Here is a 19,220-nt window from a genome sequence, read left to right as displayed (position 1 = left end):
ATGTAGGTATAGGGTATAAATTAAGAAATGCTTGTGAAAATGAATCTGGCAATGCTGTGTCCTTTGGAAGGATCTCATTTTATTAGAATATAAAAGTTATAATGCATAAAAGGCATCCTGAAGCTATATTCATTGCATTGCTTTTTATGAGGTCTAACTTGTTAAAGAGACAAATGGTGAAAGCTGGATCATATGAACAGGAGAATGGTGTTGGGTCCAAAAGTTTATATTTCAGAAAGCTATAACACAGACTGGCTTGTTTGGCTGTTTTTATGCAGAAAAAGACCATGAGGAAATTGATAAGAAGATTGCAAGCTGGAAAACCTATGAAGTAAAATGCTGCATTGATGCTTGCCTGCTCTTTATCTGGGCTTGAAACTTTAGGGTATATCTGTTTCATTAGTGTTAAACTCCTTCATGCATTTGAAGAGCAAATCAAATGCAAGGAAGATAAACTTAACATACATTGCCCTTATTTGTTATAGTTGAAATCCACACACAGTTCCACCGTGATACATTTTTAAAGCCCTATATAAATACGTTTTTGAGTGCTTTTTAACTCTGTATTCACAGAAACACTTTCTCAGCACTTTCTGGCCATGCATAAAACATTGACATGAAAACACAGCAGGATGCTCACTTATTCCTGCCAAGAAGTACCTTTGTACCACAAGGGATAAAAACAACAAACAACCAACAAAAGAAAAATTCCCCCCTTTTTTCTTTATTGTTGCCAGAATTCATTTCTGTAAAGGAAATGTTGCTCTATTAGGCTAGATGCAATCTGAGACACTGCTGGGCTGAGAATAGTTGCAACCCTTATATGAATGAGAAGTAAGCATCCTCTGTGAGAAGCATTGTTATTCATTGTAAGTGTAACCATAGATGGTTTAAGTTGAGTAGTAAACATAACAGGTACCAAGAGAAAAGCTGCTTCTACTGGAAATGTTACTCTGAATTATGGAAGTTCATGCTGATTTTACAAGATCATTAAGAATTTAGTAGAGAAACTAATTATTCTCACGAACATTCATTTGATTTTGAATTTTTTCCATAGACTTTATTTCTGGATATGCTGGCTGAAATTTTTAATTCTGAATTTGGCTTAATTAGGTAGCTGAAAAGGGTCTAAGTTGAAAAGATTCAGAGGTTTGTCATCTTTTATTAACACCCAGATAACTGAAGGTTAGTAACAAAATTTTGGGATGTAGAGAATTTAGAAACAGCTTTGAATAAGAGCAGAATAACATACATGAACAGTATGAATAACTTAAAACTTGTACAAAATAGCCATTCGCACTGACAAATGCAGTAAGTATTCACGCTGCTTTAAAAATATTTTTTGTTAATTTTTGTGTTATGTTTAGATCTTTTTTTTGCATTGCTTTTGTGAGGTTGTTTTTCTGTTTGTTTCTTTGAGGTTTTTTTGTTTGTTTTTGAACTGCTAAAAGTGTTAAAAGAGAGCACTGATGAAAGCCAGGCAGAGTGGATTCCACCATGTATGCACGTGAACAGATTCTGATGTTTCTTTAGGTTTCTAAAATTCAGGATTTCTCATTAGGATTACAATGTGAAGAAATACTAATCTGAACTCTTTGTTTTTCTGCTGAAATTCTGTATCATCACATCTAATTGAGCCTTTCATCATTGCCTACATGACATTCAAAGTATTCCTCAACACAAAAATTCCCACAGCACTGTAAATCACTATCATTATTTGATAGAAGTGAGTGAATAGTACTAGATAATTGCAAAGCATACATTTATTAGTTCTCATTATGCCTTCTCCACAAAGAGGCAGAATGCCAAATCTGAAAAAGGCCATATGATCTCAATGTTTGGTCTTCAGACATAAGAAACTCTTCATTCTTTATGGCTGTCCTCTGAAAAATAATGCATCATCATGTGAAACATGTACATCATATTTTATACCTTGGCTAGAAACATTTCCTTTTTGCATGTTTTATTCTTTCATGACTGCAAAGATTTGAATTTTAAATGTAAAGCTTTGAGGGCTAGAATTATATAGGACTTCTTTGTTATTGCATTTCTTGGTACTCAGGAAGATGTATTGAGAGTTTAGGACTGTGTATCCTATGGGACTGAACTTATTGAAGAACAGCAAGTCACTATTAGAAAATGTCTGCCAGTCCCTGAGGATCTTTTTCTATTACCTACCTCTAAATGAATGACTAATATAATGGATTAATCTTTTCACCCTTGATACATGACTAGAAGACTTTATGAACTAGCAGGAACATATTTTGATATCATTGGTGTCCTTCCCTGTCACTAATGCTGAATTTCCAAATGGGTTTTGGTACTCAACAGAATCCACAATTCTGAATTGTTAGAGGCTAAGAGTGTTATTCTGATTCCCTTTTTGCTTAACCTCCATATGTCCCCTGCATAATTCTGCCTTCTTCCAGCATCAAATCTGTGACAAGATCAAAAATGCATCTAGTCAGATAGCAAAGGTGTTCTCAACTCAAAAGTGCAACTAGAATTTTAACAAGAAAATTCAATGCAAAAATTCTGAACATGTGTATGCATAAATGAAGGTAACTTTATCAGCTTGTCTTAGGGTTTTCCATAAACTTGGATGTATTGATTTTTTTGAGACTACTGAATATTGCCTTTCGAAAACTTACCACACGAGCAGTGTATGTGGAGAGTATCTTTCAGAAAGCCCATTGTTAGGAGATAAAAGCTGCGAGGCTTTCTGAATGTATCCAACAATATTTTATTTGCATGTTATATTTGCAGTTGTAAGTTCAAGTAAAGTTCAAGTCTGAATTTTTACTTAATTGGTATGAATCTCAGTGACATAAGTATGTTCAATTAAATATATAAAATAAAAATTGATATATTTGAAATTACATAGTGAAATTATATTTGAAATTATATTTGAAATTATATTTGAAATTATGCAGTTTTAAAGTCAATATTGTGCTTTGATGAGGTTTGCTTGGTACAGATGGGCAGTTTGAGGTGGGTTGGGGGTGGCCAAATGCACTGATTTCCTCTGTGTTGTCTGTGGTGCAGGTTAGAGCAATGTGGCCTTAGTTAGAACGTTTTTAGTGTGTTCAGGTCCAGGTTAATGCTTTTGACATTCCTTATATTGAGCCAAGGCTGGTGTCAGTGCTGTGTCAGCACTGTATCTAGTGAGAGCTCTGACCACCTGCAGTGGTCAGCTAGCCAGAGCGGCTTGTTGCTAGCTCCAATTAGCACCTGGTTTGAAAGGGTAAACCATGCATTGTGACTTTTATGGATGAACAGCTGTTTCTGTTTCTTTTCTGAGAAATCAAACTGATGATGCTTTAATTACTCCACCTTATTTCTCAAAGCTGAGGAAAATACCAGGTTTATAATGAAGTCATCTCTACCCTTTTGTCACTGTAGTGTGTCCCTGGTGGGAGTCAAATACACAATAGTGAATAAGTGTCTCCACAAACAAGAATATTCTTCTCCAGTAGCTGGATTAGAACAGTGGACTGTGTGCTGTGTTACTTTTTCCATCATTAAGATACGCAGTTGTTTAAAACTAAATTATAAAGATGAGAAAATTACTTACTGCAAAAATAAATCTACTTTTTAAAGAAAATAATTGCTACTGGGACTTTTGATATTGAACAGTTTCTATGAGAATTGCCTACTTTTTAATTAATTGGCATGTAAACTGTGTTAATACCCATTAAAAGCCACAACATATGCTGCAAAACTGTCCTTCAAAGCCCCTGGATGAAATCTGAGGGGAAATAAATCAGAGGTTAGCTGAAAAGTGTGTTCTAGTCACTGAACAAACACTCTGCAATTAGAGGTTCAGATGTTGACTTTAAAAAGTCAACAAACAGGTGATTTGACATTCAGACTGTACAACAGAAACACAGATGCTGTCTTTAGAAACAAGACAAATCACAGTCTGATAGTTGCAGGGGAACATCACAGTGTTCTACGTTATTGCTCAGCGGAGATAAGCAAACTGTGAACTACATAAATTGCAAGCAGTGTAAATTAAGCTTCACAAAGAGGGAACAAAGAGAAGATCAAAAGGTATGGAAGTCTGCAAGATTAAAACAACAGAAACTGTTCTCTTTCTTTTCATAGTATCAGCTTTGCTTCATGCAGCACTGAGCAAGATCTGGGCAGTGCTTTCTGCAGAGGGTGTCTCTTTTGAAACTGTACTTTCATTATCAAATGCTGGAGGTTGTTCCTAAAATGACTTCACAGAAAATAGCAGGAGCTTTATATGTACACAAGCATACATTCCAACAGCATGAAGCTTTTTTTTTGCTTTTTTTTTTTTTTATCATAGAATCTCCCTCTATCCTTGGAAAATAAAAATCCCAACAGTAAAATTAAGAAGAGCAGAGCTTGAGAATAATACAAATTTTTCAGTCCTTTCATTTTGTTATTTTAAGATACTTTATGTGTAATTCTTGTTTCATTATCATTCATTTTATTGCAATCTGGCAGATGCTATGCTAGGTAAATGTCCCGTGTACTAGAATGAATAGCTATGCAACTGAATCTTCTTGCTAGCTGAGCACCTGCTTATGACTTCTAGACTCATAACTCTGTTCTCAGAAGGGAACGGGCACATACTGCTGTCACACAACACTTTTATTGAACATCATAACTGACTTCCATAATAGCAGATTATGATTTTGATTCAAAACTGTGGGATATGTTAGGTTGAAATTTGCTGGTTGAGTGCTTGGGTCTTGCAGAAGCAGGCTTTCCAGAGGGTAAGCACTGTTCATGAAGACTTGTCAAGGACCTGGCATGTCTGAGTGTATTTCTGTTAAAAAAAATAAGTCTTCTTTTATACGTTCCAACACCATGCAATCCTGGTAAGATGTTGAGAATCTTACAAAGAATTCTACATCCAGTTTAAGTAGAAAAACATTACAGAAAGCAGCAAATGAAGCAAATATTTTTTGCAAGTCACTGTGTCTCCTTTCAGTTTGTTTTCTGTAGATTCGTAGAACTGTCAGTAGGTAAGCTTGTGCTAGAGGACTGGAACTTTCATGAAGTAAAACTCCATGACGTGTATGAACATTGCACATTTTCAGTACAAGGTCAGAAAGCGTCATTCTGCTCAGGTCTGCAGGTATATAAAAGAAATCAATACAGACCAATTAAGGGAAGCACCTGCTTTTATTATAAACGTATTATTTTAAAAACTTGCCTGTGATCATTAGGAAGCATTATTGATCAACAGTATCTGAAAATCATCTCCTGAGATGTAATGATAAAATCTGTTATATTTAAAGAACTTAAGCAGTTTAATTAGCAGATAGGCTTCAGACTTGCTTATGTAGCATTTATCTCTGTTTAAGTGCTTAACGCCTTTAAAAATCTACACTTTAGGGTCTAACTTCAGGGATCATAGCAAATGTCTAGGAAAAAAATGCTGCTTTATGAAAAATAGAAAAGAAGAGACTGTCTGATCATTTATACCATCACTTCCCTTTAAAGGAGCAGTACCTCCTTTTACCCTTTGTGTCTTCATTTAGAAAACACTTTCATTATATAAAGGATAACAGGTTAGATAAAAAACTGCTCACTAAAGATCACAAGGTTGGAGCATGGTGTTTCTTAGAATCAGTGTGCAATCATGTGTCTGTGGACACAGGTATTATTAAACTCAGCAATAAATGTTGAGAAGGAAGATTTTTCACAGACCAAGATTCTCAGTTTCAAGAATAAGGCGACTCTTGAGGGGCCTTACCTTCTGACTTTCTACCTAGACACCCCAGACCATGTTTGACTGAAGTGATACAAGCAGCTATTTGCAGTGTGACTTGACAAAATAATGGGATCACTATGCTACTTCAGAACCTTGTCCCAGCAGACCATTACAACCAGTGAAGTGGATCAAGTGGTTACATAAGACATTAGAACTAATGGAGTGATTTTATTCGTACTAGAACAAATCCACCCTTGCATGCCCTGTGACTGACACGAAATATCTGGGTAACCTTATAGGATAAGACATTTTCTAGCCCTAAAAAATCACATCTCTCTCCTTTTCTCATGTTCTAAAAGCCAGGTAGGTTCTTGTTTCTTATGATGAATTCTGTGCTGTAGAACAGAGAAAAAGATTGTTGTTGAAATTGATTGTTCCTGTGAGCAGGGAAGACTCTTATAAAGGCAGTTTGAAAGATTTTATTTTCATTTTCCATGAATAGGCATGGGCTGGCACTCAAGACAAAATTCGGTGCATTTTTAAAGCAAGTAACAAATTGGACCTCAGCTGAATGACAAGCAGGTGGCAGAAGGACACCCACTCTAAATCCAAAATGATATGGGAAGGATGACCAATGCTGTTCTTTTCGAATCTTGCAGTCACCCACAAACTTCAGGAATGAGTTTCCATGGTTCTTTTATAAAGATTGTGACGTATTAAATCTCTGAAATCCAAAAAGTTCTTGGTGAAAGCCTTCTCTGGATCATGATGTCTCTGATGATGGAAATATACAAGTATTTAATGGGAGGGTACACTGAAATTTGAGGAAGAGTCTTCTCAAAGGATTGACAGGGATAGCACAAGAGATAATAGACACGTTGGAGAATTACAAATTGCAAGCAGATGTAACATAAGACTTTTTTTTATCATAACAGTGGTACGATATTGGAACAGGACTGACAGAAGCTGTGAGATCTCCATCCTTGGATCTTCCAAAGCTAGTCTGGACATGGCCCTGAGAATGTGCCTCGGGCAGAAGATGGGACTAAGGATCCCCAGAATCCCTTAAAACCTAGGGGGTTCAGAACTGCTGTTTCAATTCAAGTAGACACTCTGGACCACATCCTGAAGTTAGTCTGAATATTTTATTGAGTTTAGGGGGTAATGAAGAAGGAAATAGTATTGACAATGACACAAAACTTAGAATTTCTCTTGGGCCTGAATTCCAGACATTGATGTAAAATATTTATGGGGATTTGGCATGTAATGAGACGGAGTCCAGTGATTAAACCCTAAATTCCCTGACATTTGAAATTACATGAGAAAGAAGATGTACCAATTTTCCTCAGTCACCAAGAAGAGAACAGGGATTTGTGTAATATATGTATCTCCTTTGAGTTTTTTCGTTTTCTACAAGGTCAGCCATGGGGTCTTCATTTCAGACTCTGTGACTGATGCAGGCTACCATGGGTAGCAGGCAAAGAAAACCTTAGTCCTATCATGCTCAACAGTTCTTCTGCTAAAATGTACAGGGAAAAAAATGTCAAATATCAATTTCAAAGAGTAATAATCAATTTATGTGAGCAGTGAAAAATGTTTTTGCCTTTCTGGAAATCCTGCCAGAATACCCTCCTGCAGTCAGAGCTCAGGATTACGAGGTCACCATCCCATATTTTCACTCTGGAGAGATGTTTGTCACTCTGCCTCACTGAGTCATCAAAAATCACCCGTACACCTTCCAAGTCTGAAATACTAATCACTTAAAAGAACTGTAGGTCTGTGAATATTTAGAGCCTGATACTCTTTCTATTGTAAATTATTAGAATTTTTTTGTCATTGGAACTGAAATGGTTTCCTAAGAGATCATGTTCAGGCTTATGAGAGCCAGATTTTACCCTTCAAAGGCCTATTTCTCAGTCCTAGCCCTGAATCTGTGGATGCTCAGGGCAGACTGCTCTTACTGGCTATTATTGTGTCTGACACTATTCTTCTTCAGAGTATTCCCCGGGTAACATCTCACTTCTCTCAGGGGATAGTAATGATAGTAATGTCAGTGACTTTTAAAAATAGATTTTCTTATGTGGAATGTCTCTGATGCATACAAGTATTCTCTAAAGGTTAATATGAGGCATTGTCAGAGTTAAGGAAATGTAAAGTTTCTTTTTTTTCTTTTTTTTTCCTTTTTTTTTTTTTTCTTTTTTTATTATCTAGAAACCAAGATAATAATTGAACCATATTTATTTCTGAGAAAAATAGTGGATAGTTGCCATGCTGGTTTTTATGTAGGTTAAAGTGTTTACGTATGTATTGTAGGTTAATGTGTTTATGTATCTGAAAAACTACATAAGTACTTTTTTTGTGTGTGTGTGTGTGTGTGTGTGTGTGGTATTGATAAGAATTGATACTGTATTCTGTAATATTATTCACTTTTGGAGACAAACCCTCGTTTTTTATCAGGGACTTTATTGGCCTAACTCCATTACAAATGCATTGCAGAATAGGTTTCCCTTCAAGAAGAGCATGTAGATATCTGTGCAGGTAACAAATACATTACAAAAGGACATTAATCAGGTGAAATTTAAAAAAAGCATCTGCTTCTGGCCTTATTCTGGAACAGGCTGCATTGGAAATCACTCAGGCTGAAGTCTTGAGTTTGTGTGAACTTAGTGCTCTGTACATGTCTCTTTCAACATCCATCATTTAAAATCTCAGCATAAATTTAATTTCTCTTAAGGGTTTGTTGTTTTTTTTTAAGTAATGACCAATTCTTAGAGTGATTTTACTAAGTAGGACTGCTGATGAATGCACATCTTTAAAGCAGTGTCAAACATTTGAAGAGCTGGAGCTAGTCCTTTTAATCACAAGGATAACTTCTAAGATTGATATTCCTTATTTGGCAGAGTGTAATCCACTCATACAGTCAGAAGAATATTTAATTCTTAAAATCAGTGTTTTCTGCTTTGCATTCAAGTCTGTTAGTGCTGTTGATTAGATGTCAAAGCTTAGACAATTTGATCTCTAATACTCTGAATATGGCAACATCTCTAGGACAGAGTGGCATTTCAGCTTATTTCGTTATTTAGATAGGGAAAGCAGAAGAGAAATTTTAAACTTTTAAAAATAAATTTTAGCAACATTCTGAAAGTTGCAAAAGACCATTGGACCCCACACCTGCTGTGTTGACTTCTGCTGACACCTTCTGACAGAGGAAAAAGCATTTATGTTACAACAAAGAACAGAGAGTATTAAAGAATTAAAGTCAGCAAAAGTATTATTCTGAAAAGAACCACCTTCCTCTTCTTCTTATATGAAATGAAAGCAGCAAATCAGCATAGCTGAAAGTAGTAGGAAAACAAAATTGAAATGATAATCTTCCTAGAAGGTAACAAGTCTTCTCCTTGCTGCTAGGCACTGGCAAGGTTTATCAACTCAGATAGCGCACTGCCAGTTTTTTCCAGCTGAGAAGCTGTTTTGGCAATGAAATAAATTATTGTTCCAGGCTCTCTTGCAATATAGGGAGATTTCCTTCAAATTCCCAGATACAGAGACATCTTTCATTATATACAACTAAGTAGTAGTTTGGGTGTGCATTCGTGTTCAGGACTCGATGCTTTTATTCCTTTCTCAGCCAACTGGATTATTTTTGTTACGGACTGTAATAGGCTTTGTCTCTGTGTCCATGAGGTACCCAGATGGACTGAGGAGAACTGCAAGATCAGATGTAGAAATTGCTAGTAGCATTTTTCACTTTTTTTACAAGGTATTTCCTTGGTATGTTGTTAAGCCATAACACTAAGAAGGCCTCAAAGCTTCTGTCTAGTGAAATTATTTTGATTTTTGTAGCGTAGTTATGCATTTGTCAGTAATTCCTCAATCTGGAACATCTTTTCTTTTCATTTTTGGATACTGTTTGCTTTTCATCCAAGTGAAATAAGGTATTAATGTGGAAAACAGTACTTCCCAGAGATAAGTAGTGGCCTTTAAACAGCAGAGAGCAGATTAAGCAGCAACTTCTTCAAATCATTTAATACATTTCATATATGAAGATTTTGTTCCTTTATTTTATTTTATTTTATTTTGTTTTATTTTTTATTTAATTAAATGTTATTTCATTTCATATGTAAAGAGTAGGAATGTAGATTTCAAACTTGTGAATGACTGAGCACACGGACACAGATGGTTTATAACTGATTTTAGGCTGCATTTTCCATTCAGATTAGCAGATCCTAATGTTAGAATTTTCATGATGCATGAAGAGTTGTCTTCAGAAGAAAAAGTTATTTATAAAGACATCGATCTCCTTCCAATGGAAAACTGCAAATGCATTATCTCTTTTCCTTACTGGTTCCAACATGCTATGAAAAAAGACTTTGTAATACTGATAACACCAATCTGCATGTCACTGAACACCTGTGTTTTACATGGTCTATTTGAAGATTAATTGCCTGCTTTGCAGCAAAATCTTCTTGTTGAGAAAGCCTGGTTATGAACAGTGCTTTTCTAGATCATTACCCTTAATATAACTACATATATGAGATAATGATTATTGACTAACTGCATTTAAAAACTTCTATTTCCAAATAAAAGAAGAGGGAAAAAAAAAAAAAGCAAGTATTTTACATCCACTTCATGGCTTTACAGTTGACTACTGAGGAAACATCAACTCTTTAATCCATACTGGCTAGAGGTAAGGTACAAATTTTAAGATACAGTGCAGTGTAAACACAGAGACCATTAATAACTGCTGAAGAATTTACCAGAAAAAAAAAAAAAAAAAGGGGAAAAGCAGGCAAATGAATTTTATTTGTTTATTTATTTATTTATTGCAGACGCAGCATATCTGTGGTTTTTCAGTACCAAAAGTGTAAGAAGATGATGGGACTGGGATAAGAACTGAAGATACATTTGATCAGAAAAAAATTACGAAGATTTCAGAGTTTACAAAGAAAATGCAGTGCTTTTCTTGGCCCTATCGACTAAACTGTTTCCAATAAGAAGACTTCTGCAGCCACAACCAACTCCACAGCAACTGTCTGTGCATGTTCAAAAATCTTAACATGTGAGCATCTTGGCAGAAAGGAGTCTACCCGAACTCAAGGATATGTAGAGCTTTGCAAAGTAGAGCAGAATCAAATGGGAGAAGAGCATGTTACGTATTTTTGTGTGCACCTAACTGAAACTTTGGATTATGATTGTATCTAGGGCAAGCACAAGAGAAACATGGTTATCTTACCTGCTGTGTGCTGTATTACTGTGATCACCGTACTGTAAATGACCAATTTTTCTTTTCAATATTATCCCTATAGTCAGTCACAAAAAAAAAAACCAAAAAAACGTTTTGCCTTATCTTCTACTGAAAGTCATGCAATATCTATATGATTCAGCTTAAGGTAATCAGAGTATATACATTAGTGTATGCATTGGTATGTATTGTGATATATAATAAACATCTGATATAAGTAGACTGTTGGCCTCTGTATTTAATAAAGGCATGAAAATACCAAAGTTTGCTTATCTTTTTCTCAGTGTTCTGATCTAGATAATTATATAACACTGCACGTCACCAGCAGAGCACTTTATAAATGGCCAGAAGTCAGCCAAACGGACCTAGCTGAAAAATGTATGTATTTTCCCTTCCTTGTCAAAGGACAAGTTCTGTATGGGCTGTGCTTTGACTGTGTGATGGGCTGAGTTCAACCCAGCTCAAGGGTGCCTGGCTAGCTAGGGTTCCAACCCCATGCTGGATGCCACACAGAGGGCTGTAGCAGCATGACCATGGCCAGGTGCAAGGAGCCCAGCCAGCCTCTTGCTCCCTCCTCATCTCCATTGGTCTGCGACTGATTAAAATAGAGTTTGGTGGTGAGAAACAAAGATGTTCTGAAATCCAGTGTATAGTTTCTATTAAGTTTCTTAGTGTAAAATCTAACACTACTTAAACCCTTTTTGTGAGCTCTGCGGAAGTCTTGTTATGTCTAAAGTATGAAGAAAAACCTTCACCAGTTTCAGATGAAAGATTTAATTCAAGTTGGATACTTTTTAAAATGACTTTCCCTGTTTGTCTCCCTGACCCTAAGATATTTAGTCATTTATATTAAATGAACTTTTCTGTTAACTTCTGTTTCAAACCAGCACTACACTGTCAGACTGTGAATATGAAGTATTATCATCTTGGCCACTACATGATATTGCAATTAAAGTCCTCTTCAGCCGTTAGTTGCTTTTTCTGATCAAATGGGAACATGGCATTTCAGAGGCTGTTCACTCCCCAGATCACTTCCGCCATGTGCTTTCTCTAATGCTACATTAAATCAGAAGCAGAGCAGGAAAAGTTTTCCCTCTGGCCTAATTTGAAGGTTGGTCTCAGCTTCAGTGAACTTCCAGAGGCTTGGAAGAAGTTTTGGCTGAATTTGGGCCTGTCACAGAGTTATCTCTAGATCAGTCTGTGTCTGTGACGGGGACAGCAGACCCAACAGCTGGAGGAACAAAAAAAAGGTAGAAAAAAGGGAGGACCAGGGGGCTGTCAATGGTTTACAGGCTTGTTTGGCCTAGTTCTGACTAATGGGGCAGGTTCTAACAGACCCACACCCTGAGAAAGGGGAAGGAGGAAAAGGAAAATGGTAAGCAGATGAGAGATGGGCCTAAAAACAGAAGAGCGTGTTCTGTCTACTTAGGGTTTTATTAGATAAAAATTCTCTCAGTGCACATTTTGCAACAGATCTTAAATGCCTGAGAGGGATACAGAAGAGAATAAAAGCTTGAAAATGTGGAAAGGTGAGCATGCAAATCAAAAGAACTTGGGAAATAGATGCTCATAAATTCACGTCCTATACTTCACACCAGTGCTTCAGCTGTTCAGCTGTTTGTGTGTATGCACATTAGACATCTAGAATGGCACTCTCAGAAAACTAATAGAAAACTTGCCTAAAAATTTGATAGGCACACAAAGAGGAATGACTGTGAAGTCCTTAATACCTAGATAATTATCTGATTTCTCACTGAAGTATTACAAAGTGTTATTCCACACTGAACACCTAGATGGCAGCTCTTAACTTAAATACGTTGCTCAATCAAGCCTTTAGTCTACAGGTTCTTGGTGGCTCCTCTGCTTCTGTTGAGGTTCATTTGTACAAAAGAGAACATAAGATTTACAGAGTCACAAGAGGAATAAAAATTATATAGTTAGGACATTAGTTAAGGCTGCCTAAACAGAAGATGTTGTTTCCTACACTACTTTTATATAATATTTAAAATTCAATGGACAGTGTATAAAAATAGACACTTTCTTGGGGAGGAGAACTGGAAGACTCCAAAATACTCATTTTTCAAAGAAATGCCTTAAATATTTGAGCTACAGTCATGTTCCTTTGTGTGGTCAAACTCATTCAGCTTTGAATTATTTTAAAATACTTCAGTATTAATATTTCTTCTTTCACCATCATCTTCTGAATAACAGGCTATGACATTCAGATTAGAACAGTCTGTTGAATGCAACTCCAAGCACCTGAGAGAGAGGAGATATACCAAAACTGGGACTCTCCTTTTCTGTTTAAGTCTCTTGTACATGAGCTAGATATCAAACAATAAGCAGTAAGGTGTTGGAACTAGGTTATCTTTAAAGTCTCTTCCAATCCAAGCCATTCTATGACAGCACCCTGCTCAAGGCACGATGACAGGCTCATAAGAAGCATTATTGTCATAAAGGGAAGTTGAATGGTCCTACTGTGGAAAAAATGGTTTGTAGTCTCTTGTCTCATTACACTGCGGTCAGAAAAGCCATGCTTTTCTCAAGTCATTTCTCAACTTTTATTTCTAGGATACAGGCTGTTTCTTCTCTCTGAAAGAGACAGTACCAGTGAGAATGTAGCAATTTACTTAAGTGGCAAATAGTGGGTTTGATGGAGGACACAGCTGAAAGTAATGTTAATTAAGCTCAATCTCCTATTGGAGGGGGCTTTGACCAACATGGTTTAGTGCAGATGTCCTGACCTGTAGCTGGAGTGTTGGAACTAGATGATTATGAGAGCCTCTTCCAACCCATACCATTTTGTGATCATTTTATTGTATGTAAATAAATTGTCTGGGTAAGCATATCTTTTGAGGAAGAAGTTTTCTTGAAAATAAGAATAAAAGCTATTTTGATGAAGACTAGAGATTTAGCATAAGTATTTTCTTTATTAGTGAGGAAGAAAATGAAGAGTACGTGGTGAATTATTGTTATTTTGTGATTTCTTTTTGTCTGTTTTGTATGTTTTCGAAGGTATTTTTTTATTTACTTGAAAACTCACCTTGCTGGGGAGGGAGTAAGAAACTCTTCAGGAAAGTGGAGTATACAGAACCACTATAAGGAATGTGTGTAGAAAAATATGTTGCTTTTATTATCAGAGTTCTGCTATTTAGAAAAGTAAAATGTAATATATTTCTTGCTTTTGCATATAAAACATCTAGTGTGCCTTAAAATAGCTAAGGGTATACACGAGGAAAATACTCTTTCCTTATTTTACTGGAAGTCATGCTGTTTCATGTGGGACAATTGAAGAGAACTGTTGTTATTTCTATTGTCAAGATTGTAAATGTTTTTGGAATAGCAATCATAGAATCAACAGATGTGATCAGTGTTTTTCTTCTGAGTTAAATACTTCTGAACTCAACTGTGTGGAGTCTGTTTGTTTGTGTTGTGTTGGTGGTTTGGTTTTTTTTTTTTTTTTTTTTTTTTTTTTTTTTTTTTTTTTTCCCCAGTAGGGCATATATATGATTAGGTCTGATAAATTAATTTCAAATATGGTCATTCTAATTATTTTTTTCTTTTTTTTTTTTATGTGTCGTATAGCCAGATACAGCTTTTAGCCCCTCTTGGCAACCACGTTGTCTACAGCTTATGGCAGTTTTTAAGGTATGACCCAGTACAAATGTTTTACAAGTAAAAAAAAATTAAGGGTTTTTAAGGCCAGGACGGAAATAACTTGGGCAAAAGCACTTCTATCTCTTGTATGTTTCAAAACATAAAAAAGTACATCTGGCTTTGAGCTGGTCTAGTTCTTCATGGTCTATTCCATAGGGATGAGTATCAGCTTGATTATCTGAGGTATTTATGCACATCTTATGTGAAGGTTTATAAGAATATTGATAAAGCAAATATGGATTTATGTATGTTAAGGTTTATGCTGGTTATTAAAAACCACGTATATCACAAATATACTACAGTGTGCCCTATGATGTCCAAACATTAGGTTTTTAAAGGTAATCAGTAATTAGCAGGTTTGCTTCACAGGATAGATAGTAATGACCTTGTGCTTCTGGAAAACGAAACGGAAATGGGTGAGGAACATGCACAGTACAGGTGAACAACTCTGCGAACTGTTCCCTCTGTCTTCATTGTTGGGGCAGAAGGAATGTAAGGATTTTACACAATTGATCCATCTTCTCAAATTCCCTTGTTACCTTATTTTTATTTTGGATTTTGTTGCCTGGTACTGTGCGATGTTCTAGAAAATACTCTTGTTATTAATATGTTGTGCAATTAGCAAGCAACTCAGATGGTGCCACTATAAGGAAGAAAAAGTGAGAATATCTGATGCTCTCTTTCAGTAGTTCATGACCGTTTTTTTGTTTTTTTTTTGAGTACTGGTCTCAAAAATAACTGTTCTGTATTGGATTGTAGTGATGCCTAAATATAAATAAACTGGATCTTACGTAACAGTTGGTCTTGAGAAACACTGATGATAACTGTCTCAGAGTATTCATTATTGCCTCTTTGAAGTCCAAACATTGATTTCTGGCATCTTGTATTTACTTTATTTCCTTAAGCATTTTGCAAAATCTCTTAACTAATTGAAATTTCTCATGATCTTCTAGAAGGAGAAACCCAGTAGAAATACTTTTAATACAATTAAATTAACTTTACGTGTCTGGGTGACCTGGCACTTTGGAGATCATAGCCTTAAGAATCAATACCTCATTTGCTGAAACAGTTACAAAATGGGCTGTGCTATTGTGTCGATCTGCAATTAATTCTGTGGAAATGAGTAGTTCTCATCTGACATTGATGTTTAAGTGAAAATGTGTTCCTCAGTATCTATAAAAGGGTCTTGAAATGGAAGGCCATGCTTTCACTTCTGTGAAGGCCCTTACTTGGCAGTATATCAAAAACAGCACGAATGTTATATGCAAGGGGACAGAAAAATGCTAATGAGATTAAAATTAGTTCCTTGGGTAGGAATTTTTTTCTCCTTTGTTACCTTTCACCCACCCTTCTCCAATGGCCCCTCCTTTGCCAAAGTGCTAAGTGATTTGTGACTTTCTATTTGTTAAATTTGATCCATTGCAGTGTGAATTCCAAATCATTCTTAAAACAAAACCAAAACTGTTCAGCAGTTGCTAAAAGTTTCTTGCTTTGTACGCAAGCCAAATGTCACTAACTTTTTCAGAGGAGACAGACTCCTTAATATAACAAGACACTTGCTGCATGCTTCTGCATTAAGTGACATTGAATTGCTGAGATATTGGCAAACCTGTCCAGTAGACACTCAGCTTGTCTTCCTCTGCTGGTTCTAGTTCACTTAACTTATGCTGACTCTCCTCTTTTGTTTTGTCATCTGAGAATTTCCTATTCAATGAAAACCTCCTTTTGAGACTAATTAAAATCAAGCTAGAGAGATTCTTTGAAGCAAAAGCACTATAAAGAATTAAACTCTCATTAGGAATATGAGAATATTATAAATATTAAATTCCTACCTTCCTCATTTTTTTGCAATTGATCTTATAGTTGTATACTTGTGATATTTAAGAACTGATAATAGAGGTTGCTTTCTTATTCTCCATACTGCTTTTATTTGCATGTGTTATTTCATACATGTGGTGTCTGCTGTTTTTGGGAAGTTATGAGAAGTGTCTGCTGATTTTAAGTAAGAAATAAAATCTTTCTCATTTCTTGAATTAACTTATTATGCAGTAACATCTGAATTATTTTTGTGGTCAGGTTCTGGGTTCTTATTAATTTCTGTCTACTGAATGCTGCAGACTATTTGCAGGTAGGTTGAGAATAGACTGTCTAGATGTAGTAAGTAGTAGTGAGTATTTTTGTATTAAATGAGCATCTCCTAATCTTAGCCTGTTATGTACATCCTGGACATTATTTTAATATTGATTGTCATATAGGAATCTGTGACAAGAATTATCTGAAGTGACATAAGACCACGAAAGTAGACTATCTTCAGCTTTCTTGTACTGCAAAGTGCTTTAACTCCATTGTCTCAGTTCCCTGTAAGACTGAGCTAAGAAAGACATAGTTCTTGTGTAGTGTTTTCTTCAGCAAGTTGTAATCGATCAATTCAAATCTGAATTTGAATGAACAAACTCCAGAGGATTTTGTATCAGTTCTTAGTTCAACTGTTGAGCAGTTAATGTAACTTGTAGAATAAAATCGTGGTCTTCAACATTCTTAGATCCTATGGAAATTTTTGTTGTTTTCAGCTATCATTCTTTCTTGGTGCTAGTGTTAAGTATTAAAGAAACTATTATTCAAGTCCAGTATGTTCCATGTGGCTTTGAGTACACTTGGATTATGTACATCAAATACTTGTAGAGAAGGCCACCGAACAGTTCATTTTGAGTGACAATTTAAGAGTGCTTCTTGCTGTGGAGTTCAAGCTGTTGCAGTTCAGGATGGATGTGTGGGGGTGGTCATCTGGTATACTTGTAAAGGGCTGAATTACCTTGATTTATTTATGAATAATAAAAAAAATTTTTTGTTTGTTTGTTTGTCCTCCCCTCCTTCAAAGTCTACTCTCCTTCCAGATTCCTCTTCATTTTCATCAGTAAATCTGAGTTTTTTCCAGTCAGGAATGAAACTCAGATCTGCATTATTAATTCAACATGAGACAATACATCATACTCACGGCTAAAGAAAAGACATTGGAGCCTAAACACCACGTAGTAGCTTTACCCAAATCAGTGCTAATCTATCCAACAGTTCAAAAATAATCATTATTAACCATCTGATCATACGCACGCATCAGCAACTTAAGAGATGCACTGAGTCAAGTGACTTGTAATGGGACTACCCAAAACTAGTGCCTGGCTCAGCTTCAGAGTTATTGAAGAATTAAGAAACCAGATACAGGATGCACCATAGCCTACAATTCCCTTTTGCCTTTCAGAGTGGAACCTTATGGTGTTATTAGCAAAAAATTATACAGCTGATAGACAGATCGTGAGGGGCAGAGAAACATGAAATTCTTAAACACAAATAGCCTTAAAAGATGAAGCAATAGGAATAAGATGATAATTATTTATTATGATTTATTACTACCTTGGTTAATTTATTATCATTGACTTGTACAGGTAAATTTGTTTGGTGGAGGGGAAGGATGCTTATGTACATGTGGTAAGTGAAAGCTTGCACTGCTTCATGTTCCTGGTGACACTATTATTCTGCAATGCCATTGCAGGAAAACTGCACACGTGCTTCCTAGCTAGCGTGTTCTTTTCAAGGTTATGTGTGGGTGCATTTATCATTCACTGAAAGATTCATAATGGTTACATAGTTTTATTGTCAAAGTGCTGTGACTAACAATTTACTATAGAGGTGCTAGTGTTAGGATAGAAGTGGGAGGTGGGATGGCAATTCAAAAAATGCGCTGACATTATTAACATTTCCTGCATTAAATGGAGTAGGCTTCTTTCTGTAGGCTTCCTTTCATTCCACTTGGCATCAAACACTAAATATTAACCTTATCTTTCTGGAGTTTAGGACTATTGACAAATACGGTACAAATTAAATTGCAGAATGAGGCATTTCTGGCAGCAGTGGCTGGCTATTAATGTTGTGAACCTGCTCTCAGGGAGACCCTCCTGCAGGGCCATGTTATGCTCAAGGGCAGGAGATAAACCTGCCACTTCTGAAGAGCTTTTGATCACTGTGTGCAGGCTTGTGGCTTTTTGAGCACCATCTTTTTAATTTGTGTTCCTGTTCGGCTCGAGGACTCGGTGCACATTATTATTTGCTGCACCCTAATGTTGTATGAGTAACAGGCATTTTTGCAGTATCTGCCTGGGCTCTAATTTCTGTATTTTGCTTCTTTATAATAGCAAATGAGTTTTCCTGGAAGAGCAGGATTGGGATTTATTTATTTTGCTTCAAACAACAAAGATACGTTCTAACAGCAATGCAGGCATAATTAAGGTCTGAGTTAGGTCTTCAGATATCTCCTGATCTCACCCTCCTTCTGAGACACACCATTAATGAACACTTTAGGCTGTTGCCTTAGAGAAGGTGTTGACATTTAATTTTCCTGTCTTTCTTTTTTCCCTACAAGATAAAAGATGGTAGAGGAGGGCAATCACTTGTGTAGATGAGGAGGCTGAAATAGGGAAGGCTGGAGGCACGTTTTTTTTTTTCCTTTTCATTCTAACACAGAACTAAAAACAGAGTGTGGAGAAGAGAACTCTCAGCCCTGGCTGCCTGATGTGCTGCGGATGCCCCCACAGATGGCTTGCTAGGAGACCAGTGGGCAACTGTGCAGGCAGGATG

General features: G+C 36.2%; 1 long non-coding RNA gene across 1 annotated transcript in view; it reads left to right on the top strand.

Moving 5' to 3' along the window:
• The window catches only part of LOC128081479 (uncharacterized), a 178,824-nt gene extending 164,434 nt beyond the window's left edge, over positions 1–14,390 (top strand). The window contains exon 6 of the long non-coding RNA XR_008207203.1: positions 10,522–14,390. This is a non-coding gene — a long non-coding RNA (uncharacterized LOC128081479). The remainder of the gene's footprint in view (positions 1–10,521) is intronic.
• Positions 14,391–19,220: the final 4,830 nt, after the last annotated feature.

This window comes from Tympanuchus pallidicinctus, unplaced genomic scaffold, assembly GCF_026119805.1.
Source record: "Tympanuchus pallidicinctus isolate F22 unplaced genomic scaffold, pur_lepc_1.0 scaffold21, whole genome shotgun sequence".
NCBI classification, from domain to species: Eukaryota; Metazoa; Chordata; class Aves; order Galliformes; family Phasianidae; genus Tympanuchus; species Tympanuchus pallidicinctus.
The sequence above is the reverse complement of the archived record's forward strand: the minus strand, read 5'-3'. Positions and strand labels throughout refer to the sequence as shown.